At 49.4% G+C, this 14,504-nt stretch overlaps 2 protein-coding genes across 7 annotated transcripts in view; one reads left to right on the forward strand and one right to left on the reverse strand.

Moving 5' to 3' along the window:
* The window catches only part of THRA (thyroid hormone receptor alpha), a 25,050-nt gene extending 17,501 nt beyond the window's left edge, over positions 1 to 7,549 (reverse strand). The window contains exon 1 of one of the 3 annotated variants that reach the window (XM_069074243.1): positions 7,403 to 7,549. The gene's annotated coding sequence lies outside the window, so the exon portion shown is untranslated. The remainder of the gene's footprint in view (positions 1 to 7,402) is intronic. The other 2 variants (XM_069074242.1, XM_069074241.1) reach the window with 2 other exon arrangements.
* MED24 (mediator complex subunit 24) overlaps positions 6,644 to 14,504 on the forward strand; it is a 61,649-nt gene continuing 53,788 nt past the window's right edge. The window contains exons 1-2 of one of the 4 annotated variants that reach the window (XM_069074238.1): positions 6,644 to 6,848; positions 14,326 to 14,438. The gene's annotated coding sequence lies outside the window, so the exon portion shown is untranslated. The remainder of the gene's footprint in view (positions 6,849 to 14,325; positions 14,439 to 14,504) is intronic. The other 3 variants (XM_069074237.1, XR_011165651.1, XM_069074239.1) reach the window with 3 other exon arrangements.

Consider the following 14,504-nt stretch of genomic DNA (forward strand, 5'->3'; position numbering starts at 1 on the left):
GTTAGAGAGGGAGGGATATGAATAGAGAGGGAGGGAGATAGGGAGAGAAAGATAAAAAGAAAGGAAACAGATGGGAAAGAGGGGCAGAAACAAAGAAAAAGAGGTGACGAAAAGGAAGAGGCAATCAGAAATAAGAGATGGAAAAGAAAGTGAGACAAAGAGAGTGGGGGTGAGGGGAATTCTGTCCTAAGTCCCACCCTGTCAAAGATAGGGGAGAGAAGGAAGGAGGAGTGGTTTCCACGGTGACAGCTGGTGCGTGGTGGCCTGGCATGTGGGTTATTAATAGTGTCGTGGGTGCATTCACACCTCCTTACCCCTCCCCCCTAAGTCTGCTGCTAGAGTGGGGGTGGGGGAATTCCCTTTGAGGCCCCCCCACTTGATCCCCTTGAACCACAGCAAAAGGAAAGTGGAGATACACATGGATATAGGCACAGGCAGAAAGATGGGGACATGTATGCAAACCGGGGTCCACACACAAAAAGGGACCTGTCCATGCTCACTCTGAGACATCCATGAACACCAACATCCACAAGAAGAAATACACACAGGCAAACACTGACATGGACACTCAGCTATAGGCTGGCACAGGCTGACACAGAGAGCCTTAAGTATTCTGCAAAACCCCCTCACTGCCCTTGCTTCTCAAGAAGGCAGACCTCTCCCTGGGGCTGTAGCCCTGGCTCACCTCCTTTCCCAGAGCTAACTTACAGCTCATCAACCATTCATTCAGTCTTCTGACAAGGAGAGGATAGTACTCCAAGCAAACCCCCTAGTTTTCATTCTGCCAGGGGAAAGGGAGGTACAGAACAAAAACCACCTAAGAGTGATATTAAAAAAAAAAAAGAGTACAGACTACTGCACAGCTTTGGACAGCTGGGGGGACAAAGGCAAAGGAGCAGAAGGCAGGATTCTCTCATTTGGCCCACTAGAAAACACTTTCCTTTTCCCAGCTAATACCCTGCTTCTCTCCCTTTTCCCATAAAGCAGTATGTTAGACCACAAGGGATGGGGTCAGAGAGTGCCCAGGTGGAACCCAGAGGTCAGAAAACAGGAGGAGGAGGGAGAGAAGTGGGTTTATTTCTTAACAAAGAAGCCCCCTCCTCTGCTAAGGAATACAACAGGAAATTCCTCTCCTCCCCCCACCCCAGGACAGAGACATAGAGACATAAACAGCAGCCACTGACTTGGGCACTATGCCCAGTGCTAGCTAGCATCAAAGGACTATGCCTCTTTCTCCCCTCCCAAGCCCAGCCTCACCCACCTGCTGGGTTCTCTCCACCCCTGGGACAAATCCAGTCAGTCTCATATCTGGCACTGAGGTAGGTGGGTGATAGTACCCAAGGGTCATTTCTCACTCATCCTTCATTGCCAAGCATTGGGTAGTAGTGCCCATAACCATGCCCCAACCTCCAATGGCTCCTCCCCCCTAGCCCCACCCCTTACTTCACTAGCCCTAGACTTATCACCTTCTGGCTTGCCCTCCCACCAGCCTGGACAGCAGGAATTCTCCGTCAAACCCTCCCCCTACCCTCCAAGTCCCCTCTGGGAAGGAAGAAGAAGATTAAAGAGGTTGGAAAGTAAGAGATGGGTGAGTTCCCCTTCTCAACCTAGCACATTCTTCTTTCCCTCCCTCTTTCTCCCAGGAACTCAACCAACAGCCTGAGTAACTGGAGCCCTGACTCAGGGCAGCTGAAAACTAGAGGTATGAATGTCAAAAGGCAGGGGCTCTCACCACAGACAGCACAGCAGGGGAAGCAGGGAGTCCCTTGGGCACAGGGGTTCCCCACCACATCCTCCCAGTTCTCACCCTGGGGGAGGGCAAGCACAAACACACACACACACACACACACACACACACACACACACAGAGGAAAGTGCCCTGGGCTAGAGGAGAGGGGGATCAAAGAGGGATGGCATCTTCAATGTGGAAAGGAGAGAACAAGGGAACAAGGCAGTCTTCCTTTCCTACTCCACAGTGGGGTGGAGCCCCAAAGCCCACATACTCAGAAGCAAGCAGAATCAGAGACATAAGAAAAAGAGAAATACCGAGTGAGAGACAGAGACAGAGCGCAGCTGAGCACCAAGAGCTCGAGCACACACACAGACACGTGCAGACATGCACACCCACCCCGCATGCGTGAGGCCCACACAACACTCTGCACACGGCTCCCCCATTCCAGTATGGCCTTTCCATGCCAGCCCCCTTCTTCCCTGGGCTCACACATATGCACAATTACAAGAACACACACATGTACACACACGCTTATACATAAAAGCAGGCAGCTGCCAGAGGCTCAGGCTTTTGGGCTTCCAACCAAAGACGAGCAGGGATGGTGCTGCCCACCCCCCAACCCCACCCCAAACTGCAGCACCAAGCCTGAGATCAGAAAATCTCCTAGTACATCTCTGTGCTTCTCCAACTCTTTCCCTTATGGGCACTCTCTTTCTTCTAAAGAGAAACTGTGGTACAGAGCAGCTAGAATACCTTCAATAGGCAAGTACTGAGAATTGGGTGGCCAGTGCGATTGGCCCTAATCCCACTGCCCTCTTCCATTCTTGGAGGTGAGACCAGTTAAATGTAGTAGGTATTAACCCTTCACTTATTGGGCACACTTTCAGTCTTTCTCCAAGACTAATATGCCTTCGGCAACAACTTTGTCTATGTAGACTGTCCACTCCCCCCACCAAAATCTTCCTTTCCTCCCACCCTACCTTCAGGGGCAACAATGGATTCCATCTGGGAAAACACCTGTGCTTTTTGGCCAGGTGAATTATTGGCTTCAAATCTATCCCCTTTGCCCTTGGAGCTGCCTGGCACTTAAGCCCCTCCCAGTAAAGAAAGTGGCAGGCAGCACACACTTGATGTTGGGCATGTCCAGTCTTCCCACCAGGGAGAGATCTGCCCTCTACCTCCTGCATTGGCATTAAAAGGTTGCAGGCATTTAAAAGAGTCAAATCCATGAGCATTGCAAATGGCCAATACTATCCAGGGTATGGGTCTCTAATGCTTCCCCAATCTCCACCTCCAAAAAGACTGGCAGCTCTAAGAAGTAGGATGTACCCCCTTGTAGCCCTCTCCAGAGTTCCCTGTTTCCACTGGGGGGGGGGCAGCCCTTCCTGGTTCTGCCAATTGTCCTATGCCTCTCCTGGAGTGGATGGAGCTGGCAGCTTGATAACAAGGGCAGAAGTAGAGGGAAGGGAGGTGGTACATCCATCACCATGGCAACAGAAAGGAGGGGGGAAGATGTCACCTAGCTAGAGGGACAGGTTGAGTCCCAAACCTTCATGCTCCACCTGATCAGTTCCCCTTCACCTACTTGGTACCATTGTTTCCCAACCTCTTCCAATAGTATTCCAGGGTTCAAGGAGATCTTCTTGGCTTTGGGAGAGACGATGAATCTTCAACACAAACACACCCTTCCCTAACTATGTTCTTAATGTCAAGTTGGGTAGCAGTGGGACCCAACTCCCAACTCCATAAGTACAACAGAAATGGACAAATAATGCCACAGAGATGCCAATAGTAACCCAGCCCACCTGCCAACAATGGGGAGGAGGGGGGAGAGGAGGGTGAATCCTCATCCTGGAGTCCTTTTTCTCTACAGAGTAGGGGGGAATAGAGGGAAGACGATACCCAGGAAGCCCTGTCCCCAAACCAGAAACTCTTCTCCACAAATCTCCAGGTTGCAAAACTTGTTTGCCTTCCCCACCCCCAACCCCCCCACTTTTGTGGAGGAGGGGTCTCTGATTCAGGGTCAGGAGAAAGAGACAGGAAATCTGCAGAACAGACCTGTCCACATTTCCCCCATTCAGGGATGTTCCAGAGGGAAGCTTGCCTCAACCTCACTCTCTCCTCTCCTTCAACCAACTGTTTCCAGCTCCTCCAGCCCCCTCCCTATGACAACCAGGCTCCCTTTCCTTAGCTAGTTCCATCCCTGACCAGGCCTCAGTTTTGCTCTTTATTGAGAAACACAGGCTGGGCAATATGAAATCAGTATCATTTTGATCAATGACCCTATGCCACCACCTCCAGGCAAACCAGGGAATGAGGGAAGCCCAGGCCAAGTGGAGGTAGCTACCCAGGTGTCTATCTTAGTCATTGCACAGTGACACCAGAGGGACAGGAGAGGAAGAACACTGGGAGGGGCCAGCCAAATCAGACTCCAGGATTCTCCTCCTTCCTTTTCCCCTTCACTTTACAAAGTCCTCTGAGAGTTTCAGAGGGGAGGGGTGTCCATTTCTATCACACACCACATAGGCATTATGGCACCACCATGGGCCTTAAATGTCTCTCCATTCATGAAAGAAAAGGGTACTCTCAGAGATGTGTTGGTGGCAGAAAGTAGGATGGATTTTGGGGGGAAGAGGCAAAGGTGGAGAGAAGTGAGAAAGAAATCAGGGCTAGTCCCTGAATCTCCTCCCCCCCCTCCCAAGGCAATTTCAAGCGTCAATCTCAAACAAAATAAGGAGTTTTAAGAGCCTGGAATAGGCCCCAATGGGAGTGATACTCCAGTGTCAGTGGCATAGCTCTTTAACTCTTTCCCCAGAGTGCTAATTCCCATAGATATTAGGATGGGGTGGGGCATAGGAAACACCATTACTCTTACCTTCTAAGCTTTTAGAATTGGATAGGGAGCCCTGGGAAGCCAAAAAGATAGGAATTCCCATTGGTATTAGGAAACCCCGATAGTACCCAAAGCTATCTTTATTTAGGCCCTGTGTCTAGTCTTAGCTTAGCCAGGTAGAAAGGCCTGCTAGAATAGAACCATATGAAGCACCCTTCCCCACCCCCATTCCTGAAACCCTGGTGGCCACAGCTGTGCTTTTCTCTTGGTAAGGAAATCCAGGATGTCCTGAGAAGCCAGCAGAGCCCCTTCCACCCCCCACCCCCACCCCAACCTCCTGCTGACCCCTGGGGAGGCAACAGGGAAAAGCTCACTATTAGCAATCAGAGAAATATGAAGGATCTCCTAGCCAGTCCCTAGCTTTAGGGGAGATTATAATGCTGAGACAGATACAGAGACTGGGAGACACTTAAAAGAAAGTGACAGGAATAAAGAAAAGAGGGAGTCAAAGAGAAAGAGACTAGACAGAGAGATAAATAAAGGGACAAACACACACACACACACAAAATTACAGCAATTTAAAAAGAGAGGACGATAGGAACTAAAAGGATAGTAGAAAGACATCTAGATGAAGTTATGGGGAGGGTTTCAGGGTAAGGAGGAAAGATTCAGGCAAATGACTTCCCCAAGTCACTTTTAGGTGAGGAAGTGGGAGGCAAAGAGTTAAGCTCGGTTTCCCTAAAGACAACCTTGCTGCCCCCCAGTTATCAAGGCAGCTTAGTCAGGGTTACTGTCTTCGGCCATTGTCTCAGTCTTCAGAAACCCCTTACCTCCCCTCTCTCACATACATTTCTCTTTCTAATCTCCTTTAAAACAGCCCATGCCCTTAGAGGACGGAGACACAGGAAGAAGCATGAGATGGAGAAAGAATGTGTGCATTTGTGTCCATGAATGCCTGCATGTGTGACACAGTAAATTTGTTACCCTATCATTCAATCAACAAATACCTACAGAGCAGCTATTATATGGTAAACACAGGGCTAAATTCGGTTGGATATAAACTGGTACAAGATACATACTATTCTTGCCCTCAAGGGATTTACAGTCTAAATACAGAGGAGTTCTTAACCTTTTTTGGTGTCATGGATCCTCTTGTCAGTCTGGTCAAGCTTATGAACCCTTCTCAGAATGTTGTTTTTAAAGACATAAGATTATAAAAAGAAACTATTTAATTGAAATAAGTATCTAAAAAAAAAACAATTAGATTATGGCCCATGGGTTAAGAACCCTTGGAGTAGGAAAGTATGTATATTACTACATATGTGTAATTGTCTGAGGTAGCTTTTATTTTTTGTGGCCCTCTTTTTTCCTCAATTAGAATGTAAACTCCTTGAGGGAAGTGTCTGCCTTTTGTCTTTTTTTTGTATCCCTTTCAATTACCATAATGCCTGACACATGGTAAGCAATTAATAAATATTTCTTGATTGATTAAGCTCCTAGAAGGCCAGAATCTATCTATTCTTGGTATCTCTCTCAAGGAAGAGCAACACAGCCGTGCCTAGACATTAGATCCTCCATAAATACAGTATTTGTTTGTTGGTTGTGACTGCATCTGGGACTATGTATAGTAATGTCTGTGTATAGGAGTCTGTGTGTGGGTATGTGCCCGAGTCTTGTCTCCCTGTCCTTGGGTCCCCCTGTGGGTGTGTCCATCTCAGCGTGTGCACTTGCTCACGAGTGTTCGGTCTTCCTGGCCCAGTGTGGGTGTGTCTATCACCCTCCTGTCCTTGACTCCCTGCGTCCCTGTGTCTGTGCCTATCCCAGTGTGTCTGGCTTTCACAGCCTCTGCCCCCTACCCTCCACCTCCTGGACAACAACCCCCTTCCTTCTCACGTCAGAGAGCTTCTGCCAGGTCAGAGGGCTCCCAGACTACTACCAACCGTGCCTTGCTCCTCCTACCTTATCCTCCCTTCAAACTCTGACCCCGCCATCCCCTAGGCCTTTGCCCCAACCAGAGGAGGGGTAAACCCCATCTGCCAGGGGCTCGAGAGACACGTTGCAAACCCTTTACCTCCCTCACTATTTCTCTCGCACTTCCCCAAGTGGCCCAGAGCATGCAACTCTCCAGGCGATTCCCGGGGACCCCGGAGTTCTCCTACCAACTCCTTTTTTTTTTCCATTCCCCAGCCGCGTTTTTGCAATTGGGAGTGTTGCAACCGGAGGGCCATGCAGCCCCGAACAGGGGAGGCGCGTGAAGGGGTTGGGGAGCTTCTCGAGACCCCGGTAAGCTGCAACCCCCCTCCCCCCTCCCCCCCTCCCGCCTGAGAAAGCTTTGCAAAAGCAGCTCGGCCCCGGCAGTCGGGAGGGCGGAGGGTGGGGGGAGAAACAGGCCGCCCGTACCGTAAACAAACCGCGGCGGCGGCAACTGGCTGGGGAACAGGGGCCGCCTGGCAGCCGGGGCCGCGGATCCGACAATGCGTAGCAGACCGGATCAGGGGAGGCCGGGGACCCGTGGGGCGGCGGCGGCGAGGGGTGGGGGGCGAGGCCCGAACGCCATCTGCCCCTGCAACACCACTGCCCCCCTCCTGGCTACCAACCCGCTACAACCGTCCCGTCCTCCTCCCCCGCCCGCCCAAGTCCTCCATTTACTCCCGGGAGTTGATAAGTTGCAAGCACCCCAGCGCTGACAGTGTCACCCAGGGGCTGGTTGTGCAGGCAGCGGGTCCCCCGGGACGCCCCCAGCCAGGGCTAGGACCTTAGGAAGCAAGCGTCCGGTGGCTTTGCATAATCAATCGCAATGTATTTGCATATTAATACCCCCTCCCCCTCCCCCTTACCTTGGCGTGGCGGGCTGGGCAGTGCGTGGGGAGGGGTGGCGGGTGGCTCAGCGCCGGGTCCCGGGGGTGGCCATGGGGGACCGGTGGGGCCGGGGCCGCCCGCCTCCTGTCCCCGGGTGTGAGTGCGAGTGAGAGAGGGGGAGGGGGGCAAGTGTGGCGGCCCCGCGGCTCCTCCGGCAGAGGCGGCGGCCGTGCTAGCTCCTCCCTCCCCCGCCCCGCTCCGCTCGGGCTCGGGCTCGGGCTCGGGCTCGGGCTCCAGGCTCCGCGCCGCCCGGGCCTGGCTCACTGCTGCTCCCTGCAGGCCGAGTCTCGCAGCCCGGAGGCCTCCCCCATACCCTCCCAGCCCTGGCCATCCCAGCCAGGTCGACTCTAAGCTCTACTCCGCCCGGCCCCGCCCCGCCCCTACCTCCTCTCACCTTCTTCATCTTACTCTTGACTTTGATCGCTGTGCACCCGGGCCATTTATGCATCTGTCGAGCCCCCCCCCCCCCCCCCCCGTCCCATCGTACCCCACGCCGTCTCACTCACAAAATGCCCATCCCCGCCGTATCGGTCCCCCGTGAATCTCCCGGTTCTTGTTAATTTACTCTCTGACACTCCATTCCACCCGACGCTTCTCTATCCTACGGGGAGTCCTCCTTTCACTAGGCTCCCTCCTCCTGTAAGCCACTTCTTGTCATCGGCCGTTTTTCTCAAGACGATCTGCTTCCCAAGCTGGAGGATGCCTTCAGTTAGTCACTCTACAAGCATTATTTATTAAAGGATTACTGTGAGCCAGGCACTGTGCTTGGCGCCGGGAATGTAAAGAAAAGTAATAACACGGTTCCTGCCCTCAAGGAGCTCACATTCTAAAGGAAGAGAGCTGCAAAGGACTATGTACCTCCAAGATACATACATATCTCTCTCCCATCCTGGTCTTATGTCTCATCGAGAGAATTTGATTTTTTTTTAACTGGGTGAAGAACCAAACCGGAATCCAGAACCTGGAACTCAGAACCCTTTTGTGTATATGCAAATTGTAGGAGTCATCCAAAAAGAGACCTCTCCAATGTTCTGGTCCCTCTATCCCCATCCCACACATCTTCCCATGCATACACATACAGCTACATTCATGGACATAAAAACAACCCAGTGACGCCAAAGCCTTTTCATCTTGGGATCTTCCAGGTCGGGCAGAGCTCTAATTACCCCAGCCCCCCACTCTGGCCCTGCCGGTTCCCCTGCTGTCATTAGCCCAGTTTTACCAACAGGCCATTGCCTTCCCACGGCTCCCCAGGGTGGGGCTCCTCTTCCTCTGCTCCCTTCTCATGGGGAGATGGGGGTGCAGTTTGGTCGATCACCTAATTTACATTTGGAAAATTTGACCAACAACAGCCTAGATGGATCAGATTGTCCCAAGCTCTCCTCTCTAGAAGTAATTCTCTCACAGTGGGACTTTCTTAGGGGCTTGTCTTCCATGAAGGTTTGTCCTCCAGATCTTTCATGGGATCAGGAGGATAAAGAGGAGACAGTCTTCAGACTATGGAGTACAGTGATCATAACATCACAGTTTTCGGGCTGGAAACGGTCTCTGAGATCATCTAGTTCAGCCCTTTGTAGAAATTACTCTGGACTCACATCCTCCTTTTTCTGATGAGGAAACTAAGGCCCAGAGAGTTCAAGTGATTTGTCCAAGATCACACAGAGTCAGGATCTTAAACTGAGGTTGTCTTCTTTTTTTTTCTTTTTGAAGGGGAGAGGGCAGGGCAATTCTGGTTAAGTGACATGTCCAAGGTACTTGCTAGTTTCATGTTAAGTGTCTGAAGTCAGATTTGAACTCAGATCCTCCTGACTCCAGGGCTGGTGCTCTATTCACTTCGACACCTAGCCTCCCCAACTGAGGTCTTCTGATGACAAATTTATCTATATTTTTTCTTATTCGACACACTGCCTCTCATAGGGATGATGGGAGGGATTTCACCATATAATGTCAAGTTATTATGTAAAGGTTATAATGTTGAGTTACAATAGAGTGTGTAAGGTTGTGAGGGTGGTAGAATGTGTTATAGGATTCCAATACATGGAGAATGGGGCACAGGAGTCAATACCTAGGTAGGCAATTGTCAGTGACCACGATCCCTAGAGGCAGGACAGCCAGTAACGCTGAAGGCAGGAGCTCTGTACCAAGCTCAGAAGTCAAGTAGACCACCCTCATATTAAGAGTCCATCAACACATAAGAGCTTCTGTGGTGGGGGTAGAAGTGTAGGGGAGGGGCTAGGCTGGGCAGTAACCTGGATCTGGGTAAGAATGAGGGGAAAAGGGAGATGACAGGAAAGGAGAAGCTGCCACATACCTCCTTCCATGTGCCTCTCAACACCTTTCCAATCTCCCTTGGAACTAAATACCAAAGCCCTGGAGAAATTGGACAATGGGACAGGAAGGGGCTTTTGGCCCCAAGAGACTGAGTCCTGAGAAAGGAAGTAATTGTAATCCTTCTATCATGTTCATCTAATGGCAGATGTGAGGGACACTGGAGCTCCCCCACTGCAAAGCAAAAAACCTTCCTCTTCCCTTCCCCCAACCTTAGTCCAGGCCTTTTCCCTTGGCACTCTGTCTAGGCTAGGGGACAGGGGCAAGGGCAGGAAATGACTGGCATGCTTCCCTGAGATATGGTACCCTTCCAGCTGTCAAGCCAACACTGGGACACCCAGCCCAGGCAAACCTCTTCTAAACCTTAACCATCCTCCCCCTTGGAGCCTCCAGTTTTCCCCTACCTCAATACACTCCCTGATCCCTCAAGGGCAGTGGTTCCAGGCTGCTTGAGGATAGAGATCTAAGTTGGCACCAGTTCTACCCAGTAAGAATTTTGTCTTCAGGGGCATCTAGGTGGCGCAGTGAGTAAAGTGCTGGCCCCAGAGTCAGGAGGACCTGAGTTCGGTTGCAGCCTCAGACACTTAACACCCACACACACACACACACACACATACACACACACACAAAACTAGCCGTGTAACCTTGGGCGAGTTACTTAACCCCAATTGCCCTCCAAAAAAAGGCAAAAAAAAAATAATTTTGTCTTCTACTCATTGACTTCTCTTAGCCTTGGCTTAATAGTGAACATAGACTTTTCTATACCTCCATCTTCCCCCCTACTCTGAGGTGGTAGAAAAGAAGAGAAGGAAGAGGGGAATAGGAGACTATAATATATTAAGGATAGGAGAGCCAGGAAAAGTAACCTGTGGGAGGGTGATCTAAGGGCCACCTTTTCTTTAGTCCTTGTGAATTAGGGAAACAGCCAGCAGTAGCAGCCTGTTTTCTGGCTATTGTTGATAGAAGAGATATCCAAACACCTGCTCTCTCCCAGCTGGGGTCTGTTACTATGGAATACCTTCATAATTTCTCCCTCTCCAATTCCCCTATCAGTAGGGGCTCTAGACAATTATCTCCCTAAGAATACCTCTGCCAAGGTCAGGGCAATGAATAGATCACCGGCCCTGGAGTCAGGAGGACCTGAGTTAAAACCAGCCTTAGACACTTGATACTTACTATCTGTGTGACCTTGGGCAAGTCACTTACCTGGGATTACCTCAACTCCCCTAAAAAAAAAAGACCTCTGTCTAAGAGTCAACACCCCCACACAACTCCATACCGGCAGGATCATTGCACATCCTAGTGACAGGTGGAAGACACTGGACACTAACCAGCCAATTCTAGAAATAAGCATTTAGTTTCTCCCACCCCCAGGACTCCCCTAGCCTAAGGAGAGTTGGTACCAGCAGATTAAATGTGAAGGAAACTCTGCAAGCTCTCTTGGGACTGCCTCACTGCTTGGCAGACCTCTGAGAGTTGGGGAGGAGGAAAGGAAGAGCAGGGGAAACTGAGGCATAGACAGTTGATGAAATCAGGAATGTAGGTAGTTTTACCAGGAATCTTTATTTTTTCAGAAAGGAAATAGGTTATTGGGATCCTAAGGAAAGGAAGGGAGAGAAGTTTGGATGAGAGTTTGTGGTGGATGGGCTGTTGGAGGGGAAAGAGGGGAGTGGAGAATAGCTGTGGTAGACTTGGAGGAACAAGGGACTGGGAAAGGCAGACAGTTGGGAGATATCAAGCAATAAGAACTAAAGAGTCCACTTAAGTCCCCCATGATAATTACTCCTGCCTTCCCTGTTCCCCTGGTCTCTGATTTCCCTTAACTCGGCTTAGGCACTCCAAAAATAGGAAAGGGTGTTTGGGGAAGGACTATGGAAAAGACTTAATAAGAAAACTCAGCATAGGACAAGCAAGAAGCTGACCTCCTGTATAAAACAAGAGGGAAGTTGAAGATGCTTGACCTCTGCCCTCATCCAAACCAGATTTTTCTGGGTTATCTCCAAGTGGGATAAGCATAAATTCCCCCAAATTCTCTCTCTGATTCCTACCTTCTGTAGGAACTCTCTCCTCTTCCCATAAATGTCCTGCCATGTTCTACTGACACCAGTCTTATTACAATTCCCTACTGTAAACATTCACACTTATTAAGTATTAATCATTCTCACCCCTAAGTCTAGAAGAAGGGTGACAGGGACACACTTTGTCTAGGAGAGGGCTTGTCCTTTGCTATCAGAATATGGGACATAGTGATAGAAGAAGGGATAATGTGGCAGAGGGAACAATTATCAAGACCTGGATAAATGTAGCTCCTTTCTTTGTCTAGGTTCTAAGGTCAATTATGGATTTTTTTTCCTTCCTGCTGAAGGGAACATCTTGGGTCAGTGAGGACAAGAGATTTTCTCAGGAGTTCTGGTGACTAAGACAAGGTGAAGCTGCTCTAAGGTCTGGGTTCAGTTTTTCCTTTCAGCACCCTGGATAGTCTCTATCTTTCACTTCCTTTTTGCTCCTGGGGGATGAGAAGAATTGGTTATAGATACCTATTTCTTTCTGGGAGATGTAAAGATTGGACAGGCACAAATAAAGAGAAACTAAGAAACTGAAAGTTTCGGTCAGGGTTCAATGAAGGGAAATCTTGGCTTCTTAGAAATTGATCCTTGGGAAGGAGCACAGTGCTATGGATATCTTCCATACAGAAAGGAAAATATAGTGTAGGACTTAGGGGTGGGAATGGAAAGCAGTCACTTATGAGGTAAGTTTGGCCTACTGTTAGCTATTTGTGTATGTGTTTGTGGGGGGGCACTTTGCTGGACTTCTTTTTTCCCCATCTTTTTTTCTTTTCTTTTTTTTTCTTTTGCTTTTTGGAGGACAATTGGGGTTAAGTGACTTGCCCAAAGTCACACAGCTAGTAAGTGTGTCAAGTGTCTGAGGTCGGATTTGAACTCAGGTCCTCCTCACTCCAGGGCCAGTGCTCTATTCACTGCACCACCTAGCCACCCCATTTTTCCCCCATCTTTTGCCAGTTGATTCCCCTCAGTTTGCACCTGGGCAGATTTTTCAGAAAGAGGTGCTGCAATAGAGGCATCCAGCACGTAGCCTTGTTCTCTTTTTAAAGGAAAATAGGTGGATATGTCTCAGATGTCCTACACCAAAAAGTTCTTTGGCATTCCTTTGCCATATAGTAAACAGAATTTCTATTACTGACTTCCTGACCCCCTTTCCTAGTTTGGGTGGTGAAATTTCTTCAGCCAATACCCTGACTCCTCATTGACCTTTCCCAGACTCCTTTCCAGATTCTTTGCAGCTGCACCAGATGTTGCCACGTCATTATTTCTTCATGAGCTCTCCCTCAGTATGGTTAGAAGCTGGGCCTTTCTTCAATACTCAGGCCCTTTCCTCCCTTGGTTCTATCTAACTCTGGAAGTGAAGGAAGAGAGGGGAATGGGTCTAAGAAACAGTAGCTTAGGTTCCTTGATATTAGTGAATTTTAAAAAAGGATGGGGGAGCAGTAACAATGAGGTTGAATTAGTAGTGAAAGAGAACTAGGATATTGGCAGCCAGAATGTAGTATGATTATGGCTTTCACAATGACAGCCATGAAGACCCAGTCATCTGATATCATAAATATCCCAAGGAATGATGTGGTGGTCCTATCTTTACAATGGCCATGGCCAGATGGGGAGTTAGTTGTCCTGGCAGGGGAAGGCTGTCTCTGAATTCAAGAGAAGAAGGCAGCTGGCTTAAGAGAGTCAGGGGTTTCTAAGGAGCTTGTTCAAGAAAGAAGATATGGAAACAGAGAGAGAGAGTTGGTGTGGGAGGAGGGGAAGTGGGAGGATGAAGGCGGGAACTATAAAGGATGGCTTCTAGTCTGGAACTGGAAATGAGGAAAGGGGAGGTCCACAGAGACAGCTATCCAGAACTCTTTGCCAGAGAGGGAGGGTCTAAACTCTGAATGCTGACATCCTCATCCCCTAAATATTCTTCCCTCCCTCTCTTGAGTTGCTGGCTCTACAGTCCTCAAAGGTTCTCTAGCCATTGGGTGGGATTAGGTAGAGTAGGAGTAACTGAGACCCAGGACAGCTTGGTGAGGGACTTGTTGAAGGAATAAAATCAAAGCTTTACAGATAATGAGGGGGGATTAAAGAAGGGGAGAGAAAAGAGGGTGGAAAGAAAGGCAGGTAAAGAGAGGAGGAAGAGGGAGACAGAGAGAGAGAAAGAGAGATAGAGAAAGAGAGCTGTGCACTTCTTGGGGTGGGAAGATGCTCACAGTAAGGTATGGGGCAGAGGGTTCAAGGCAGAGGGCCCCAGCTCATCTTTCTTCTTGCTTTGCCAGCTTTTTTGTATAAATAATATTCTCTAAAGTGTCAGTAACATAGGAACACCAGTAGAAAGGGAAAGTTAGCAAGGAGAGAAGGGAAGTTTTAGAGAGGGAAGGACACAGGATAATAATAGTAGTTAGCAAGAATATAGTGCTTTAAGATTTGCAGAGTTTTACAGGTATCTCATTTGATCCTCAAGATAACCCACAGAGGTAGATACTATTATTATTATTATTATTCCCATTTTACAAATGAAGACAGACAGTGACCGGCCCTGCATTAAGACTGGATTAAGAACTCAGCTCCAGGTCCAGAGCGCTATACATCACGCCACCTAGCTGCCAAGTGCTGTGAATCCTCAATTTCGGAGGTAGGGAGAAGGGGTGAACATTCCTGCACTCTTTACTCCTTTCCCTCTGCTTTCTGTTTCCTTGCT

Source organism: Petaurus breviceps, unplaced genomic scaffold (genome assembly GCF_028583685.1).
Source record: "Petaurus breviceps papuanus isolate PSGF00001 unplaced genomic scaffold, PetGlider_PUasm1.0 90887, whole genome shotgun sequence".
NCBI lineage: Eukaryota > Metazoa > Chordata > Mammalia > Diprotodontia > Petauridae > Petaurus > Petaurus breviceps.